This window comes from Pygocentrus nattereri, chromosome 15 (genome assembly GCF_015220715.1).
Source record: "Pygocentrus nattereri isolate fPygNat1 chromosome 15, fPygNat1.pri, whole genome shotgun sequence".
Lineage (NCBI taxonomy): Eukaryota > Metazoa > Chordata > Actinopteri > Characiformes > Serrasalmidae > Pygocentrus > Pygocentrus nattereri.
The window spans coordinates 15119525-15140948 of NC_051225.1; the positions used below are offsets into that span (position 1 = coordinate 15119525).

The 21424-nt window shown below is 43.8% G+C and overlaps 1 protein-coding gene across 4 annotated transcripts in view; it reads left to right on the top strand.

Annotated features, from left to right (window-relative positions):
• The first annotated feature begins 2086 nt into the window (after window positions 1-2086).
• The window catches only part of tp53i11a (tumor protein p53 inducible protein 11a), a 56076-nt gene continuing 36738 nt past the window's right edge, over window positions 2087-21424 (top strand). Inside the window, exon 1 of one of the 4 annotated variants that reach the window (XM_017700622.2) lies at window positions 2087-2179. The gene's annotated coding sequence lies outside the window, so the exon portion shown is untranslated. The other 3 variants (XM_037545358.1, XM_017700623.2, XM_037545359.1) reach the window with 3 other exon arrangements.

A 21424-nucleotide genomic window follows, 5' to 3' on the forward strand; every position in this document is an offset into this window, starting at 1 on the left:
CAGTGGGCCAGAAAGAATTTGGACAACTGTACCATTGGTAAACTTTGATGACATTAACATCTATTCCAGAGAAAAACAGTTTTAGCACAACATGAGACTGATGGTAGATGTTTTGTGTGGAGAAAGCCTGGAGAAGAATTCCAACCAGACTGTACTCATTTTAAAACACAGAGGCCAAAACATCAAACCTATGGACAGAAAAGTGGACGTTTCTGTAGAATGACCCTAATACATTTTGGCCCAGTCCCATTTCACCCCTCGCCTCTACCACTGAGCCCTTAGCCCTCTGTTTTGTGCATTCACCTCTAGGGGTAGGGTGTCCCAATTTTTGTTGAGATAGAGGGGTGGGGCAAAATGTCCAAATGGAGGTTTTTCAAAGACTCCAAACTGAGTGTTATGAGAAAAAATGAACCAGAAAGTGACCAAAGAAACCCAAAAATGTGAGAATAAAAAAATGATGGTAGCTGTTAAATTGTCTTTGTTTAATGTCATTTCAGTGTATTTTGGTCGTTTTCTTCATAATAAGCATTAAAAAAATCATTAGTAGTATGCTAATGTCTCGGTAGCTAGCTAACAAATTTTCTTGTTCCACCTTAAATAGTCCAGCAGTTCTGTTGCCCGAAGCGCCAGAATGTAACTGCTGCACCATTTAAAGTGGAATGGAAAATTTTGAACAAGAATATCTGACTTCAGATTTGTATCACTAAAGAATTAGTGGTGGGCGATAGTAAATAATTGTCTTATACCCTGTCTTGCAAATGTTACCCTAAATGTAACTAAAGCCCAGCAGTGAGGAACTCAAGTTTTCCCTCCTCTTCTGTCACTGATGTTGGGCAGGGTTGCCTACAGAGCAGCGCTAGTAGCTGTTAATAAGGTAATGTTTTTTCTTTCTTTTTTTTTATTTGAGGGTCCTGTTTCAGAGGGCAAGATTTCAACCACTAACCCTTGTATAGTTCCAAGTGACACTCGACCCTCAGGTAGGGGTAAAAGAAGAAATGGGATTAGTTCTTTAAGTCTGGCAGTGTCACAAACAGTGGTGGACAGTAACTAAGTAAATGTAATTCGTTTCTGTACTTAAGTAGTTTTTTTCATGTACCTGTACTGAAGTTTTTCCCAATTTGGGCGACTTTTTTCTTTCACTCCACTAAATTTCGAAGTCAAATATCTTTTTCATCCACTACATTTTGAGAAATCTGTTGTTCCTTTTGGTTTCTGTGTCATAACATGTCAAAATGAAAGAAGCACAGAACAAGAACACCAATCAGGGCACAGCGGTCACTTTGTTTTGAGCTTGTTTTGACCTGTTGGTTATACCGACCCAGTGCAGCACATGGTTCAACATTAGCACAGCGGTGTAAAATTTTGGGAGAGTCTGGTCAACATAAATGATGAACTAACCTAACTTTGTGTAAATAGAGCACAATATAGAAATATGTCCACATATGCAGTCGTGACTGATGCGTCTTTTTTCTGAATTTCTACAAACACCATTTCATTTTATAGTAAATTAGTTTGGGCTGGTTTATGTTTATGAACAGAGACCTACAGATCAACATAGTAAAGGAAACTCATTTGTGATCCTGAGTTTAAAGCCAGTTTTTCTTAAGCTTAAACTCGTAACTAAGTTGCATTAAGTTAATAACTCTTTTAGTACTTTTACTTTTGATACTTAAGTACATTTGAAGGTAAATACTTTAGTACTTTTACTCAAGTGGAGGTCTAAAGGGAGGAACGTCTACTTTTACTGAAGTAATATTTTACTTTGGGTGTCTCTACTTTAACTCAAGTATATGGCATGTGTGCTTCGTCCACCACTGGTCACAAATGTCCAAATACTTTTGAGTGCGGGGTGGAGGGGAGCATGTATATTTTCTAAACCTGAAATTGAGTGTGAGCAACAAAAACACAGTAACGTACAATAATATGCCTGAAAACAAAACAGTTTACTCTATTATTTTAGACACGTTGGTCATTTTTCGAAGTTGAGGAGGGAGCTGTTTCCAGAGAGCGCGCAAAACATCCAAGCGTTACGGTAGATTTAAATAATGCGCGCGAAATTTTCTACTGCATTCATTACGGTAGGCGTTTCGCTCGTGCTGGATTGTCGGTTGGCAAACTGTAGCAGGACGATGTAAAATATTCCCTCACAAACAAAAGATTTCCCTCGAGAAAGCACGAGGTAAGCTGCTCAGTTTTCCTTAATTTGGGAATTATGACAGTTTACGGTAATTTCTCACCGAAACAGTCGTTTTCGCTGCTCTCGCTGTGACAGTTTTCAGAAGGGGACAGAAAGTGTTCGCAATATCGCGGCACTTTCCTCTGAGGAGGAGCCGGTTAGCGGTATCTGAGGTAAATAGCTAGCTAACTAGGTGAACTAAGCTACCTAGTTAACTGGTTAACAGCTGGAAAAACACCCTGGCTTTACTGTTTCTGCTTTCACTGGTCGCTACAAGAGTCCGTATTGTCGAATGGTAACTGAATTCTAATTCTAACAAAAGACGGTTGTTTGTGAGGAAAATTCAGAGTGAAAGTATAAAGCTTGTCCTGTCTGTCTGAGGCGTTTAGTTAGTGTACAGCTGTACTGGGGACGACTAGAGGATGAAGCCGTAGGATCTGTAAGGTGGTTTGTTTATGTTGTTTGTGACCGATTCGTATCCTCAACCTCATTTTCCTTTGGCTGAAACAAATCGGCTTAATTTCAGAGCACAAACTTTAAAAAATATATGTTGGAGCCATGACTTCTGCATAGAACCATGGAAACACCATGCTTTTATGCTTTAATGGTTCTTTGCAAGGTGTAATGATTCTTCACATTGATGGAGAAGGTGTTGTGTATGTTTCTGTATGGCACCAAAGGTTTCTGCTGTTGTCACAAGTTTGACTTCGTAATAGTAACCCCTTTTGTTGCGGTGTAGAACCACTAAACTGTCTCTATCAATCTGAAGAACATTCAGGCTTGAAATGGTCCTATATAGAACTCATGGTTCTGTTAGATCTATGAGTTCTACTTGGAACCGTTTCAAGCTTTTATGCTTGAAAGGTTCTTTGCAAGATGTAATGATTCTTCATATTGATGGATAGTGTGTTGTATGTGGTTCCGTATAGAATCTTTTTCAAAATGGTTCTGTATGGTACCAAAAAGGGTTCTGCTGTTTTTCCAAGCTTGACATCGTAACAGTAATCCCTTTTGTTGCTGTGTAGAACCATTACACAGTCTCCATCAATCTGAAGAACCATTTCACTGTGCCAAGAAACCTTTAAGCTTGAAATGGTTCTATGTAGAACTCATGGTTCTGCTATATCTGCTATATATATTTTATGCTTAAAAGTTTCTGTGCATGGTGTAATGATTCTTCACATTGATGGAGAATGTGTTGTATATGATTCTGTGTGGTGCCAAGAAGGGTCCTGCTGTTGTCACAAGCTTGACATTGTAACAGTAACCCCTTTTTTGCTGTATAAAACCAATACACAGGTTCCATAAATCTGAAAGAACCATTTCACTGTGCCAAGAACCATTTAAGCTATATAGAACCATTCTTTCTAAATGTGTATGTCACTTTTACCCCACTGATAAGCATTAACCACGTTTCATTACTGACCAGTAACTGATGCATTTTTTTATGTTATGCTTTTGTGATTTATTATGATGTTGTTGTTCTTTGCAGTCATTATATTTATCCACTGCTTATTAATCACAATAGGAAGCATAATGCTTTAATCTTTCTCAGCAGTGCACATGAGCCTCAGTGTTATTCTACAGGCATTGTTCACACAGCAGGGCTGCAGTAAGAGCACAGCATCCTTGATGATGGTGGGCTGGATTGAAACAGCCCACATTGAGAGGATTCTTGCCTTCATAGATGTGCCTTTGCTTTTGTGGTGGAAATGTACTTTGTAGTAATTGTAAAATGTGGCTCTCATGTTAAGATGAATATTGAATTCTGTCTTTAAATTATTTATCAGTTTAATCTACTTGATTTTTTAATGAGATATAGTTGTCAACATTTGGAAATCATTGAAATAGTGACTCACTTTCTTCATAGGGACCATAGCCGCATAGTTTGAGTCTTTTCCAGTTGTCTCCTGAGACAAACAGTGAATCGTTCACTTGCACTAACTGGTAACAGTTTTGTGCCAGGACTGGAGTCTTTTGGCACTGTTAAGTAGGGGTGTAACAATACATCGTGACTTGGTATATCACGATGCAAAAATGTGATGATGTGCATTGTGGAGATGGACGATAAAAATGAAAATAGCTTACGTTTCAACTGTGCATGTATGGGCAGGTTCTAAGTAACACAACAGTTAATTGTTGATTTCAATCGAGTAAGTTAATCGTAAGTTAAGATTTCCTAACTTGAGATAAGAGAAGATGCTGTAGGATAAGATAAGATTCCTAAATTAAGATCAGATTTTCTTCTGTAATACAGATTTGTGAAAAATCTTATTGTGACCTGTCAGATCTTAAATCAAGACAAGATAAGAATTTTCTGTAATACGGCCCCTGATGAGGACAGCGGTAGATTTAGTCTTGTCAGAGGAAGCTGTGGTCACTGCATGTGTAATTTCTGACTGTGATGTATTGCAGAAAGAAACGTTGCTGTTTTTGATGACTCAGGATGTGTTTGGGGAGAAAAGTGAATGAGTCTCTGTGTGTGTGTGTGTGTGTGTGTGTGTGTGTGTGTGTGTGTGTGTGTGAGAGAGACGTGTTGGAGACATGACAGTTTGCCTTGTATGACACTTGAGTCATTTTTCTCATGTAAATGTCAAGGACGATGAATCCAACATCAGAGTTTGTTGGAGGCACTGCAGAGTGTCCTTAAAGTGTGGACTCGCTGTAAAATTCAGAGGAGATTTCATCTTTTTTTTTTTTCCCCCACTGGTCCCCAGTGAATGTGATGCTCTGATGAGAAAACATAACTGCAGGTAGACAAGTCCTGTCATGTTCAATCTCGAATTGTTCAGTCTGTCTGGTTTAAGAACAGCAAGCTGTCCAGTAACACGTAACAGACGGGAGAGCTTTAAAGTAAAGTAAAGAGGCGATTCAGGCATGTTGTAATAGTTCTATTAAGAAATTTCTAAAGAATCAGGTTTAATTGCTTTTATTAGGCCAATTTTAATCCGTTGTTTTTTTTTGTGCTCTTATGCTACTATCACAAAGATGCTATAAACCTACAGCATCCACCCAACCTGGGGCAGTGGGATGTTTTTTAGCAATCTAAATGTGAGTCTAACGATATCAGGGTATTTTCACTCTGGCCTCAAATGCTTGAGTCTGTACCCAGGACTGATTCTGGGCTCGTCTGGGCGGCTCATTATCTGTGGTTTGGTTTCACACAAAAGAATTCCATTCGAACCGTGGATCAGTTGTGCCTTTCCATGTCGCTGTTGTCGGAAGAAAACCTCATATCTCCATTTTTGACGTTTTTCAGTTTTTGACATAATTTGAAAATTATTAACCCGACGGGGCTGGGTCGGTTCGCTCTGAACACCCAAGTGATCTCGACAACCAGGCAGAGGTCCGAAAACGATTAATTGGGCTTACCTGGGTGAAGAGAACACGTTGGAGGTCACCATTTGAAAGGACCGGCCGTTTTTGGTCCGTTTATGAAGAGGAACCAGAGAGTGGATCACCTGTCCTGTGGAAAGTCTCAGTCGCAGCAAGAGCGGTTGGTGCAGAAAGACAGAACCACTCTCGTAATCAATCAAAGAGTTTATTAAGTCTTCTGCACAAAGAAAGAAGGGCACTCCTTCTTTTATACAAACACGTCCTGCCCTGTTGCGTACAAGCAAACAGGGTGGACCCAAATAAGTTGTCTAACAGTCATGAAATGCTAAGCTGACACTCACGGACCACCGGAACTGCCCAAGGGAGGGGGGCTTCTGCTCTGTGTACGATAATCTTACCTACAAAAGAGAACAAATGGTTCTGGACAGAATGTTGTCCTGATAAGAGGAGCAAGTTGTTTGTGCAAACTGCCAAGGACAGTAGCTATGCTTGCTGCAAAGTCTGCTTAGAGCAGAGTTAGAGCAGAGTTAACCCTTTCAACCTGTTACCCTTTACATTGTGTGTAAATTTCATGATGAATGGACTAAAGGAAACAGCCCAAAATGAGTTGGAAAAAATTCTGGTTCCACTGACTTACATTAAAAGTAAAGTAGGTTTTTTTTCCTTCCCCTGTAAAGTTATTATTTTGGAGATATGAGGTTTTCTTCTGACAACAGTGGTATGCCAGTTTTCTGCTTGTGGGTTTGTAAAATCGTGTGCAGTCCTTCTTGCTTCCAGACATGCAGCAGTGCATGCTAGAGTTCACAGGAACTGAACCCCAGACCACCAATTTTAGGAGGACCAGAGATCGGGACCAGAGATTGGTTATCCTGGGCTAGAAAACAGCTTTCACACTTCACCAAACAAACTAGATTCATAATGCGTAATGGTCCTGGGTCCAGACAAAAAGCTCTGGTGTGAAAACGCCCTAAATGTCTGCAGTATGAAACTATTTTAAAGAGGAAAATAAAAACAACCCCTCTTTTTTGACTGATCTAGTCACATTTTTGTTGAAACAGTTAAAATTAAAACTAAAAAAAATTTTTTTTAACTACTTGCTATGAGTGGCGTCACCAGAAGCACATACAAAGTGTACTTGTGCCACATTTTTCCACTTGTGGGTCTTAACTGGTGTGAAAGCAAAACCATCACAAACGTTCTGATTAATTCAGTGCAGACAGTAAAAATTAAGGAATTTTACTGGATCATTAATTTGCAGCCCTCTCTAGTTCATTCTTGGATTAGATTGTCTTGGATTTATTTTACTAGATTTGTTTAGATGTTATCTAATATAAAAAATTACTGGATTGCACTTGGTATTGTATGATACTCAGTATTGCAAGACTTGGGACAAAAAAAAACATCTAGATACCTTGAGGGACTTGCACTCATTTATTCTGAAACAGTGCTAATGCTACTATAGAGTTAAATCAAACAAAATACACTGGTGCCGTGTATTTTACTGGAATTTTCCATATACATTTTTCTCATTGTCTGCTCCTTGACCATTTTAGGGCCTTAATTATATTTTATTTTCCTCATTTTCTCTAATTTTCTCTGGCTACTTTGATTTATTTATTTATATATTTTTATTTTTGGCCTTTTACTTGACTTTGCTGTAAATAATAAGTCTGTGTAAACTAGTTTCAGATTCTGATTGTACAATGGATGAAACCGCAGATGCACAGATACGCTGTTAGGTATGGATTTTCTATATGACCACCCTCCAGCGGGGGCGACGTGACTAACATTCGCTGTTGATTTACTGCCAAAGCTCTGGAGCCCAAAAAAGGGTGTTCGGGATAGCCCTGATATTTTTAACTAATTTAATTAGACTGTTTTGCATGTCATAATTGTTTTAAAGAGAGAAAAATGTTGCCAGATTTTTCTGTATTTGATCATTTGCTCCAATATATTGCTGCTGTCAAAACAAAACCTTGTATCTCCTAAATGGTAACTTTACAGGAGGTACAGGAGGTGGTTTCTTAACTGAAGTCACCAAGGACAGAGCGTGCTGTGCTCCATGAAGTGAAGCATTAACAGCTTGGATCAGGTTAATGACTTCTAACAGAGCCAGATGACTGAAGCATGAGGGACCAGCGTAGAAATGGTCCAGTAGGCTGAGGCTGTGGTCGTCTCACCAGGGGATTTCTCGGGGAGATGAGTTTTCAGGTGCCTGATAAGGAGATTTTTTTTTTCCCTTCTCTCCCGTCTGATTGTGTATACACACATAAAATCAGCAAGGAGGCTCGAGGAGCCATCACAGTTTTATTGTTGTATATACAATTTGGAGGAAGCAGAACAGAAATATCTGCCGTGCCTGCAGTGAACAGCATCATAAGCACTGCTGAGAGAGACTTACGAGGTGGATGTGCCTGAATTTCTGTTTCAGCTCCAGATTTTTATTAAGGGAGGAAAGTTAAATTAATCTCATATATCTTTTTTTCCTATTGCTTGCAAGGTACAGTAGAGGAAAGAGGATTACTTTTAGCATTTTAATAAGCAATAAGAAATGCTAAGGTGGTGAATGAACAATGATAATTAAGGGACTTTATAGCATTTTGTTGGTCATCTTGTTGTGCTACTTTTGTTGAGTATTCATTTAATGAATCCAGTCATGAAAATCTGTGATAAAGCTCAGGATTGTGCAGAAACCACGCAGTGGGATCCATCAGCTTCCTTTGCACCGAAGTCTTCCTCTTCTGTGCTTTGCTCACATGGTTGGTATGCATCATGAAAGCTGCATTGATCGGCAGGTTTGATAAGCAGTGCTCAACATGAACCAGTAATTAAAGACCACCAAAGCTTGTCTGTAGTTAGCCTAGTTCACTCACTCTGCAAGTACCTGAAGTAGGCATTTTTCAAAATACATCCCCAATTCCAAAAAAGTTGAGATGCTATGTAATATTAAAATAAGTGTAAATATAAACAGAATGCAGTGAATCGCAAATTTCATAGACCCATATATTATTCACAGTAGAATGTAGAACACACATCAGATGTTCAAAGTGAGACATTTTACTATTTCATGTAAAACATTAACTCATTTAGAAGTTGATGGCAGCAAAGCATCTCAGAAAAGTTGGGACAGAGGCAGCAAAAGGCTGGAAAAGTAAGTGGTACTAATAAAAAACAGCTTTAGGAGAAATTTGCAACTCACATGACTGGATATAAAAAATTTTACAGAGGCAGTGTCTCAGATGCAAAGATGGGCAGAGGTTCACTAATCTGAGAAAAACTTGGTCTAAAAATTGTGGAACATGTTTTGGAAAAATGTTTCTCAATATAAAATTGTGAAGACACTGGATATCCCACCATGTACAGTACATAATATAAAAAGATTCAAAGAATTTGGAGAAATTCAGAAGTGATCTTTGGGCCCTCGGGCAGCACTGCATTAAAAACAGGCATGATTCTGTACTGGAAATCACTGCATGGGCTCAGGAACACTTATGGAAAATGTTGTCTGTGAACACAGTTCGTTGACACCTTCTCTGGGCCCAAGCTCACATAAGCCAGACTGAGATGAAGTTTAAAAGTGTGCTGTGGTGTAATGAACTAAAATTTTTAATTCTTTTTGGAAATAATGGACACTGTGTCCTCTAGACAAAAGACAGCATCCATGATGGTCTAGGGTTGCATTAGTGCACAGGGCATAGGTGTTGACAAATCCGGCAAGAAGACCCAGGACTGTTGAACAGCTAGAATCCTACATCAGACAGAAATGTGACAACATTCCTCTCCCAAAACTCTAGCAGTTTGTCTCCTCACTTCCCAGACATTTACATACTGTTGTTGAAAGAAGAGGAGATGCTACACAATGACAGACACGACCCTGTCCCAACTTTTTTGAGATGTGTTGCTGCCATCAAGCTCTTTATGAAATGGTAAATCATCTCACATTCAACATTAGATATGTGTTCTATGGTCTATTGTAAATAAAATATGGGTCTATGAGATTTGCAAATCATTGCATTCTGTTTTTATTTACATTTATTTACATTTTACACAGTGTCCCAACTTTTTTAAAAAATTGGGGTAGTATAGAGCGCTATATGGATAGATGCTAGATTCTTAAGAGGAGCTATAGTCTAGTTGTTGCATAGCTTGTTTATTTGTCATATGTACCTGTTCTTGCTGATTGTCTGATAATATGCTGGTAGACAGGCTGATGTTGATATTGCATGTTCTTTTGTCCTATATTCTTGTTTTACTGTCAGAACTTAAAGCCTGTTTAGACTTCATCTCTTCATTGAAGAACCCCAAACTTATCATGGCTCTCATCTTTCATCCAATTTGAGCATTACAGTTGGCTCCAATTGGCCACCCACTTCATAGACTAGACTGCCTTTTGTGTGGGATGCAGCATGATTAATTTAACAGTGGGGATGGATCCATGTTGCTCAGCTTGGAAATGCTGCTCTCATGTCTAAAACATCCCTTCAGCTCTAGAAGAGAACGGGTCAATATCCCGATCAATAGTGCTGATTAAGGCTGCATCTGCATGACCAGCAGTAGAGTGCATTAGATCCGAACAAATTTAATTTAGTTGAAAAGTGACAGTGATTACGAAGTGTCCACTGAGCAAGGTTGTCAACCAGTCATCTAGTGTAACGTTTCTTGGAAAAGCTAATAAACTGTGTGAATACTGTGAATTGCTAAATGGATTCCATTATGTTTGGATGTTCTTGCCGCCTTTTCAGTGGAGATGCACAGCAGTCACATGTGGAATGGGAGCTGCATAATAGCCTTGGGTCCAATCCCATTTCACCCCTTGACCTTACCACTTAGCCCTTAGCCATCGGTCATGTCTAAACAAAGTGTCCCAATTTTTGTTGAGATAGAGGGGTGAGGTGCAGTGTTAGAGCTACATGACCCTCCAAACTGAGTTTTTTCAGAGGCTCCAAACAGAGTGATTTGAGATAAAAAGAAAAACCATCAAGATGGCTGAGCAAGAGACCAAAGATTTTCTCAGTTAAAAAATGTTAGTTTAATTTTGTTTCAATGTATTAATGGTCTTTTTTTTCATAACAAGCAAAAAAAAAAATCAGGTAGCTAGCTACCTCTTCATGCATCACCACCTTATCGTGGTGGAGGGGTTTGCGTGCTTGAATGATCCTAGGAGCTATGTTGTCTGGAGCAAAAGGTCTCCCATGGCAAACTGGTCCTAGGTGACAGGTGAGACAAAGTGTGATCCATAATAACCCCTATGAAAAGACGAAAACAGGACTTGTGTACCCTGCCCGGAACAGGGTTACCGGGGCCCCACCCTGGAGCCAGGCCTGGGGGAGGGGCTCGCCAGCTAGCTTCTGGAGGCCGGGCAGCTAGCTTCTGGTGGCCCAGCCCGAAGGAGTAGGGGTTCGGTGCTTTGTGGATCGGGAAGTGTCTGAAGGCGTGGGCCTTGGCGTTCTGATCCTCGGTTGCCGAAACTGGCTTTTGGAACTTGGAACGTTACCTCACTGGCGGGGAAGGAGCCTCAGTTGGTGCGTGAGGTTGAGAGATACCAGCTAGATATAGTCGGGCTCACCTCAACACACAGGTTGGGCTCTGGGTCCAATCTCCTTGAGAGGGGCTGGACTTTATTCTTTTCTGGAGTTGCCCATGGTGAGAGGCGGCGGGCAGATGTGGGCTTTTTCATAGCCCTTCGACTCTGTGCCTGTATGTTGGGGTTTTCTCCGGTGGACGAGAGGGTAGCTTCCCTACGCCTTCGGGTTGGGGAACGGGTCCTGACTGCTGTCTGTGCTCATGCACCGAACAGCAGTTCAGAGTACCCAGCCTTCTTAGAGTCCTTGGGAAGGGTGCTTGAAAGTGCTCCTCCTGGAGACTCTATTGTCCTACTGGGGGACTTTAACGCTCACATGGGCAACAACAGTGAGACCTGGAGGGGTGTGATTGGGAGGAATAGCCTCTCTGATCTGAAGCCGAGTGGTGTTCACTTTCTGGACTTCTGTGTAAACCACAGTTTGTCCATCACGAGCACCATGTTTGAACACAAGGATGTTCATAAGTGCACATGGCACCAGGACACCCTAGGCTGCAGTTCAATGATTGACTTTGTAGTCGTGTAATCGAACTTGCGGCCATGTGTTTTGAGGAGGAGCTGAGCTGTCAACTGATCACCACCTGGTGGTGAGTTGGATCAGGTGGTGGGGGAAGATGCCGGTCAGACCAGGCAAACCCAAATGTATAGTGAGGGTTTGTGGGGAACGTCTGGCAGAAGAACCTGTCAGATTGATCTTCAACTCACACCTCCGTCAGAACTTTGACCAGATATCGGGGGAGGTGAGGGACATTGACTCAGAATGGACCATGTTCTGCTCCTCCATTGTTGAAGCGGCTGACTGTAGCTGTGGCCGCAAGGTAGTTGGTGGACACCCCAGGTGAGAGATGCCATCAAGCTGAGGAAGGAGTCCTACCGGGCATGGTTGGCCTGCCAGACACCAGGTATCGACAGTCCAAGCGATCTGTGGCTTCGCCAAGGCAAAAACCTGGGTGTGGGAAGAGTTTGGTGAGGCCTTGGAAAGTGACTTTAAGTCGGCTCTGAAAAGATTCTGGCAAACCGTCAGGCGACTCAGAAGGGGAAAGCAGTGTGCCACTAGCACTGTATATGGTGGAGATGGTGTGCTGCTGACCTCGTCTGAAGACGTCATTGGGCGGTGGAAGGAAGGACCTTCTCAATCCCACTGACACATTCATCAGTGAGGAGGCAGAGTCTGGGGACACGGGAATAGGCTTGTCCATTACTGAGGCTGAAGTCGCTAAGGTAGTTAAAAAGCTCCTTGGTGGCAAGGCTCCAGGAGTGGATAAGATCCATCCCGAGTTCCTCAAGGCTCTGAATGTTGTGGGGCTGTCTTGCCTGACATGCCTTTTCAACATTGCATGGACATCAGGGGCGGTGCCACTGGATTGGCAGACTGGGCTGATGGTGCCTCTTTTTAAAAGGGGGGACCAGAGGGTGTCTTCCAACTACAGCGGAATCACACTCCTCAGCCTCCCAGGTAAGGTCTATGTAGGGGTACTGGAGAAGAGAGTCCGGCTTATAGTCGAACCTCGGATTCAGGAGGAGCAGTGCGGGTTCGTGGAACACTGGACCAACTCTTTACCCTCTTCAGGATTCTGGAGGGTTCATGGGAGTTTGCCCAACCAGTCCACATGTGCTTTGTGGATTTGGAGAAGGCATTCGACTGTGTTTCCAGAAGTATTCTGTGGGAGGTGCTTCGGGAGTACAGGGTACATGGCTCTTTGCTATGAGCCATTCAGGCCCTGTACAAACAAAGCAGGAGTTTGGTTCGCATGGCCGGCAGTAAGTCAGACTCATTCCCAGTGAGAGTTGGACTCAGGGCTGGCCTTTGTCACCAATTCTATAATTGAATTCTATATTTCATTAATATTTATATTTCAATTCTATAATTAATAATTTTTATGGATAGAATTTCTAGGCGCAGTCAGGGGATGGAGGGTGTCCGGTTTTGTGACCTCAAGGTCACATCGCTGCTGTTTGCAGATGATGTGGTCCTATTGGGGACATCAGGCCGCGAACTTCAGCATTCGCTGGATCGGTTTGCAGCCGAGTGTGAAGTGGCCGGGATGAGAATCAATACCTCTAAATCCGAGACCATGGTTCTCAGGGGGAAAAGGGCGGAGAGCCCTCTCTGGGTCGGGGATAGGCTCTTGCCTCAAGTGGAGGAGTTCAAGTATCTCGGGGTCTTGTTCACGAGTGATGGTACAAGGGAGCGGGAGATTGACCTGTGGATCGGTGCTGGGCCAGCAGTGATGCGGGCTCTTTATCGGTCTGTTGTGGTAAAGAAAGAGCTGAGCTATAAGGCAAGGCTCTCGATTTACCGGTCGATCTACGCTCCCACCCTCACCTATGGTCATGAGCTGTAGGTAATGACCGAAAGAATGAGATGCAAATACAAGCAGCGGAAATTAGCTTTCTTCACAGGATGGTGGGCTACACGCTATTTGATAGGGTCGCGGTAGCAGTTGGGAGAGCAGAAAATCCCAGATGACCCTGTCCCCTGCAACTTCCTCCAGCTCATTCCAGGGACTCAAAGCCGCTCCCAGGCCAACTTGGAGATCCCTCCAGCAGGTCCTAGGACAACCTCGGGGCCTTGTCCCGGTAGGCCGTGCCTGGTACACCCTCACTGGGAGGTGTCCAGGGGGCATCCGAATCAGATGCCCGAACCACCTCAGCTGGCTTCTCTCTATGCGGAGGAGTAGCGGCTGTACTCCGAGCTTCTCCCGGATGGCCGAGCTCCTCACCCTATCAAATAGCGTGTAGCCCACCATCCTGTGAAGAAAGCTAATTTCCGCTGCTTGTATTTGCATCTCATTCTTTCGGTCATTACCTACAGCTCATGACCATAGGTGAGGGTCAGGATGTAGACCGACCGGTAAATGGAGAGCTTTGCCTTATGGCTCAGCTCCCTCTTCACCACTACAGTCCGGTACAGTGACCGCATTACTGCTGCCGCCTGTCCCAGCCTGCGGCCGATCTCATGATCCCTCTTCCCATCACTCGTGAACAAGACCCCAAGATACTTAAACTCCTCCACCTGGGGCAAGTCCTTTCCCCTTACTTGGAATGGGCATGCCATCCTTTTCTGGGCTAAGACCATGGACTCAGATTTGGAGGTGCTGATCCGCATACCAACCGCTTCACACTCAGCTGCAAACTGCTCCAGTGAGCGCTGGAGGCAACCATGTGATTCAGCCAAAAGAACAACATTGTCTGCAAACAGCAGAGACACCACCCTCTGGCCTCCATGCATAATGCCCTCCTGACCTTGAATATCATATCCACTCCTGTTCATGAATATCATGAACAGGAGTGGAGACAGGGCACAACCCTGCTAGAGCCCAACGCTAATGCTGAAAGGGTCCGACTTAAGCCTGAGTATACGAACACGGCTCTCACTCTGGGAGTACAGAGATCGAATGGCCCAGAGTAGTAGCCCCGGTACCCCTTCCTTTCCAGCACCTTGGCTTTCCCATGGAGGCTGAGCAGTGTGATACCCCGCACCCCGATAGTTGGCACACACCCTCTGGTCCCTTTTCAAAAATGGGGACCACCACCCCAGTCTGCCAGTCCAAGGATACTGTTCCTGAGGTCCATGCAATATTGCAGAGGTGTGTCAGCCACAACAGCCCCACAATATCCAGAGCCTTAAGCATCTCCAGACGAATCTCATGAACCCCCGGTGCCTTGACACTGAAGAGCTTGCCAACTACCTCAGTGACCTCCACCAGGGAAATGGAGCTTGACACGCCAGAGTTGAGAATTTATTTGTTAGGTAGAGAATTTACTTAGAACGCATGATTTAAAATACTAGTTAAAGCAATATTCATAAGTTAGTGTTAAGATTAACAGTTCATGTGTCAGATATATTAATAGATTAAAAGGAGACTGTAGGTCAGTTTATTTGGGAATAAACATAGGAAATGCACTTCATTACCCACGGGACATTGCGCGTTACGTTATACACGCAGTGATTCTTGAAGGGCGGCACTATATTTTCTGTTGTTAAGGATGCAGACATTTCAGGCCAACCTCCCGCTGTAAATATGATACGTTTTTTCTTTTCAGTAAACAGTTGAAACGGAATGACGTCTCACTTCATTATTCCAGTCGCCAACACGATTAGTTAGAACACCGGCCCTGACTCCTGTGAGGGAGTCATGTCTCACGGATTAAGGAGTTCTTCCAAGTGCTCCTTCCACAGACCAACAATATCCTCATTTGAAGTCAGAGTTTCTCCACCCTTGCTTAATACAGCTTGGGTGCAGCCACCCCGACCACTCTTGAGTCGCCGGACAGCTGTCCAGAACCTCCTTGAAGCCGACCGAAAGTCTTTTTCCATGGATTTGCCAAACTCCTCCCATGCCCTGGATTTTGCTTCTCACATTTTTTGCCTGTCGGTACCTCTCTGCTGAGTTGGGAATCTTTCGGGCCATCCAGTCCCTAAAGGCCTCTTTTTTCAGCTTGACGGCCTCCCTCACCACTGGTGTCCACCAAGGGGTTCTTGGGTTACCGCCCCGACAGGCACCCACAAGCTTTTGGGCACAGTTATGCTCTTTTCTCCATGTCCCCTACCTCCCCTGGCACATGAGAAAAGCTCTCCTGGAGGCGGGAGTTGAAATCATTCCGAACAGGGGCCTCCCAACAGTCATTTCCCAGCACACCCTCACTATTCGCTTGGGCCTACCGGATCTGACCATCAGTTTTCCTTGCCATCTGATCCAACTCACCACCAGTTGATGATCAGTTGACAGCTCAGCACCTCTCTTTATCCGAGTGTCCAGAACATACGGTCCCAAGTCAGATGAAACGACAACAAATTTGATCATTGACCTCTGACACACAGAAGTCCAATAACAATTCACCATTCAGGTTTAGATTGGAAGGCTGTTCCAAGGCCAAATACTCTGACCTGTTGTTTGGTGCATAAGCACACACAACTTTCAGAGTTTTCCTCTCTGCGATTTTAATTTGCATTGAGGCAACCCTCTCGTCCACCGGGACAAACTCCAACTGCATGGCCGCCAGCTGGGGATTCGTGTGTATCCCCACTCCCGCCTGGCGCCTCCCACCCTGTGCAACACCTGAGTAGGAGAGGGACCAACCCCAACAAGGAGTTTGGTTCCAGAGCCGACACTGTGGGTGGAGGTGAGCCCAACTATATCTAGTTGGTACCTCTCGACCTCCCGCACAAGCTCCGGCTCCTTGCCCCCAGTGAGGTTACATTCCACGTGTGTCCTGTGATGGACTGGCGACCTGTCCAGGGTGTATCCTGCCTTCCGCCCGATGACTGCTGGGATAGGCTCCAGGACCCCCTCGCGACCCTGAGTGCAAGCGGCTTAGAAAATGGATGGATGCATATTTAAAGCCAGTGATAGGGTTAACAGTGAAGGGAAGAGTTTAGGTGACTCAATAAAAAGCATGTGCTTGGTCATGCTGTCTCTTAATGGCCACATCTTAACCTCTTTTTAACATTTCAGTACCAATATTTTGTTATATTTATATTTTATTATATGAATTTTCAGAAATATGTTTGTTGCCTAGAAGCAACACTGAGTGACAGTTTAATGGATATTTAGCCAGTTACAAGCCAGGTCTCACCACTCATGTATATATGTATACACTTAGGAAGCAACACTGATTGACAATCAATTTCACATGCTGTTGTGCAAATGGAATAGACAACAGGTGGAAATTATTGGCAATAAGCAAGACACACTCAATAAAGGAGTGGTTCTGCAGGTGGGGACCACAGACCACTTCTCAGTACCTATGCTTTCTGGCTGATGTTTTGGTCACTTTTGAATGTTGATGGTGCTTTCACACTCGTGGTAGCATGAGACGGACTCTACAACCCACACAAGTGGCTCAGGTAGTGCAGCTCATCCAGGATGGTACATTAATGCGAGCTGTGGCAAGAAGGTTTGCTGTGTCTGTCAGCGTAGTGGAGGCACTACCACCGCTACCTCCGCCTTTGTGCAAGGAGGAACAGGAGGAGCACTGTCAGAGCCCTGCAAATGACCTTCAGCAGGCCACAAATGTGCATGTGTCTGCACAAATGGTTTGAAACCGACTCCATGAGGATGGTATGAGGGCCCGACGTCCACAGATGGGGGTTGTGCTTATAGCCCAACACCGTGCAGGATGCTTGGCATTTGCCAGAGAACACCAGGATTGGCAAATTCGCCACTGGCGCCCTCTGCTCTTCACAGACGAAAGCAGGTTCACACTGAGCACATGTGACAGACGTGACAGAGTCTGGAGACGCCGATTGATGATTTTTGTGTGATTTTGTTGTCAGCATATACAACTTTGTACAGAACAAAGTATTCAATGGGAATATTTCATTCAGTCCAGTGCTATCATCACTTCATTGGCTGCCTATTAAATTCCGTATTGATTATAAAATCCTTTTATTGACTTATAAAGCCCTACATGGTCTTGCTCCCGAGTACTTACAAGACCTTGTTTCTCATTATGAGCCATCACGACCACTCAGATCACAGAGTGCTGGCTTATTAATAGTCCCCAGAATTCAGAAGGTTTCATCTGGTGGAAGAGCTTTTTCTTATAAAGCCCCCAAACTCTGGAATGATCTTCCAGAAACTGTTCTGGACTCAGACACAGTCTCAATCTTTAAGACTAGGCTGAAAACTCACTTGTTCAGTTTAGCTTTTGGTAGCTAATGTTCCCCCTTATATAAAGGCAGCAGATCCAGGGGTCCATGGAGACAGGGAATTATAGTAAACTGTGACGCTGGTGCCGTCGTCCCGCTGCTCGCACGCGGTCACTCAAGTTTGTGGACGGTGGAGCGGAGGGATGCCAAACTGTTTCAGAGTGCTGTCGTGTCTGTGCCTCCTTCTGGTTCTCTCCTTTTAGTTAAGCTGTCATAGTCAGATCTGCCAGAGTCGTTAGCCACACTCTGTAAATGTTTACATTCCCTGTTTATGTACAAACGGATAGAATCAAACTACTTCCATCTACCTGCTTTCTTTCCGAGTATACAATCACCCATATGTCCGGCTGGACACTGAAGGACGACCGACTGCTGAGCCCTCCTGCTACCCACTTCAGACCAGCTGCCCATGCCCCAGCTGCCACCACCTGCCTTGGACGAGCTGCCCACATTACACTGATGTTCTCATAGACTCCTAGTTATTCCTAATGCCAATATTACTGCTATTAATATTAGTAATATAATCACTTGTAGGTAGTTTGACCAGAGGAGGATGGGTCCCCCCTGGTGAGCCTGGTATCGCCGAAGGTTTCTTCCTCAGTTCTGAGGGAGTTTTTCATTGCCACTGTTGCCCATGGCTTGCCCACCGGGGGGTTTCTGTACATTCTTACAGTCCTGTTGAAACTTTTTTCCGAATTTTCCGAAATTCTGTAAAGCTGCTTTGTGACAACATCCGTTGTAAAAAGCGCTATAAAAATAAATTTGATATGATTTGATTTGATATGTGTAGAGGTATAGGAGGCAAGTCCAGCCAAAAAGGAAATGAAAATAAAAACAAAATGTAAATGCAAACCTGTTTTTGACATTTCTTTTTCCAAATATTTGCGCAAGTATCCTGCCAAAATTGAAAATGAAATGAAATACCTACGTTTGTAATTTAATTTTTCACATGAGCACGAGCTGTTTGTGACAAAAATTTAAATAAATTGAACACGCCTATTTGTCATTTAATTTTAGTCATTATTCTGGTTTTTCACGGCCAAATCTAAAATGAAAAATCTAACAGATAAAAGAAAACACAAACTTCACTTTGGCTTTGGCTTTTCTTCATGAAAAGCAGAATACCTGTCAAAACTAAAGGTGAAGAAGAGGGTACAGGCAGGATGGAGTGGGTGGAGATGGGTGTCAGGGCTGATGTGTGAGAGAAGGATAGCAGCAAGAGTGAAAGGGAAGGTTTACAAGACAGTAGTGCGTCCTGCTATGATGTATGGTTTGGAGACTGTGGCTCTGTCTAAAAGACAGGAGGCTGAGCTGGAGGTGGCGGAGATGAAGATGCTGAGATTTTCGTTGAGAGTGACAAGGATGGACAAGATTAGAAATGAGCAAATCAGAGGGACAGTGACCTACTGACCTTCATTCCTCTCCTCTCCAGTGCAAACCTCCACTTCTCCAGATTCTCTTCCACCTTTTCTCTACTCTCACCACAGATTACAATGTCATCTGCAAACATCATGGTCCATGGAGCCTCCTGCCTGACCTCATCTGTCAACCTTTCCATCACCATTGCAAAAAAGAAGGGGCTCAACGCTGGTCCCTGATGTAACCCTACCTTCACCTTGAAACCATTGGTCACTCCAACTGCACACCTCACCACTGTCTCACTACTCACTATCCTCATACATGTCCTGCACCACCCTAACATACTTTTCAGCTACACCTGACTTCCTCATACAGTACCACAGTTCCTCTCTTGGCACCCTATCATATGCCTTCTCTAGATCCACAAAAACACAATGTAGCTCCTTCTGACCTTTTCTGTACTTCTCTACCAACACTCTCAATGCAAAAATTGCATCTGTGGTACTGTTTCTGGGTTAGAAATGATTTCTGGGTTATGAAACCAAACTGCTGCTCACTGATCTGAATGTCTCGCCTTAGCCTTGCTTCAACAACTCTTTCCCATACCTTCATGGTGTGGCTCATCAACTTTATACTTCTGTAGTTGCTGCAGCTCTGCACATCACCCTTGTTCTTAAAAATGGGGACCAGTACACTGCTTCTCCACTCATCAGGCATCCTCTCACTCTCCAGGATTTTGTTAAACAACCTGGTTAAAAAGTCCACTGCCTTCTCTCCTAAACATCTCCATACCTCCACAGGTATGTCATCTGGACCAACTGCCTTTCCATTCTTCATCCTTTTAAAGCTGCTCTCACTTCCACCCTACTAATTCTCTGCACTTCCTGATCCACTCCCACCGTTGTCCTCCTCTCTCTCTCGTTTTCCTCATTTATTAGTTCTTCAAAGTACTCCTTCCATCTACTCAACACTCGCTGTTCACTCACTAGTACATTTCCCTCTCTATCCTTTATCAGCCTAACCTGCTGTACATCCTTTCCAGCTATATCTCTCTGTTTAGCCAGACAATACAAGTCCTATACTTCTTCTTTACTGTCCAGCCTCTCATACAGCTCATCATAGGCTCCTGCCTACTTCCTTCATCTCTCTGGTTATCCCACTTTTTCTTAGCTGCCTTCTTCTGAATACTCTCCTGGACTTCCTCATTCCACCACCAACTTTCCTTGTCTTCTTTCCTCTGACCAGACAAAACACCCAACACATTTTTGCTAGTTTCTCTCACCACCTTAGCTGTAGTTTCCTAGTCCTCAGCTAGTTTCTCACTGCCCCCAAGGGCCTGTTGCAATTTTTCCCTGAACTGCCTGCAACCATCCTCCTCCTTCAGCTTCCACCATCTAATCTTTGGCTCTCCAATCTCCTTTAGGTGGCATCTCCTGCTAAGGATATAATCCACCTCTGTGCACCTCCCTCCACTCTTGTATGTCACCCTGTGTTCTTCCTTCTTCTGAAAATACGTGTTCACCACAGCCATTTCAATTCTCTTTGCAAAATCTACAACCATCTGACCTTCCGCATTTCTGTCTTTCACACCATACATAGCACCTCTTCATCCCCTCTGTTCCCTTCACCAACATGTCCATTGAAGTCTGCACCAATCACCAATCTCTCCTCTCCAGGGACACCATCTACCACTTCATCCATCTTACTCCAAAATTCCTCTTTCTCCTCTAACTGACAACCAACCTGTGGTGCAAATGAACTGACCACATTCAAAATCACACCATCAACCTCCAACTTCAGGCTCATGATCCTGTCTGACACTCTCTTTACATCCAGAACACTTTTCACAAGCTGTTCCTTTAGGATTATCCCTACACCATTTCTCTTCCTCTCTACACCATGATAGAACAGTTAGAATCCACCTCCAATGTTCCTGGCCTTGCTTCCTTTCCATCTGGTGTCCTGGACACACAAAATATCTACCTTCCTTCTCTCCATCATGTCTGCAAGTTCTCTGCCTTTACCAGTCATTGTCCCTATGTTCAGAATCCCTACTCTAACTTCCACACTCCTGCCTTTCCTTCTCTCTCGCTGCCTTCTAACCTGCCTTCCTCCTCTCCTCTTTGATTGTCTTTGACCTACAGTAGTCCAATTTCCACCGGCACCCTGCTGGTCAACAGCACCGGAGGCGGTCATGTTAACCCGGGCCTCCACCGATCCGGTATGGCAGTAATATTTGTGATCTGCATGATAGTTTTGGCACAAGTTTTACACCGGATGCCCTTCCTGACGGAACCCTCACCATTTATCCGGGCTT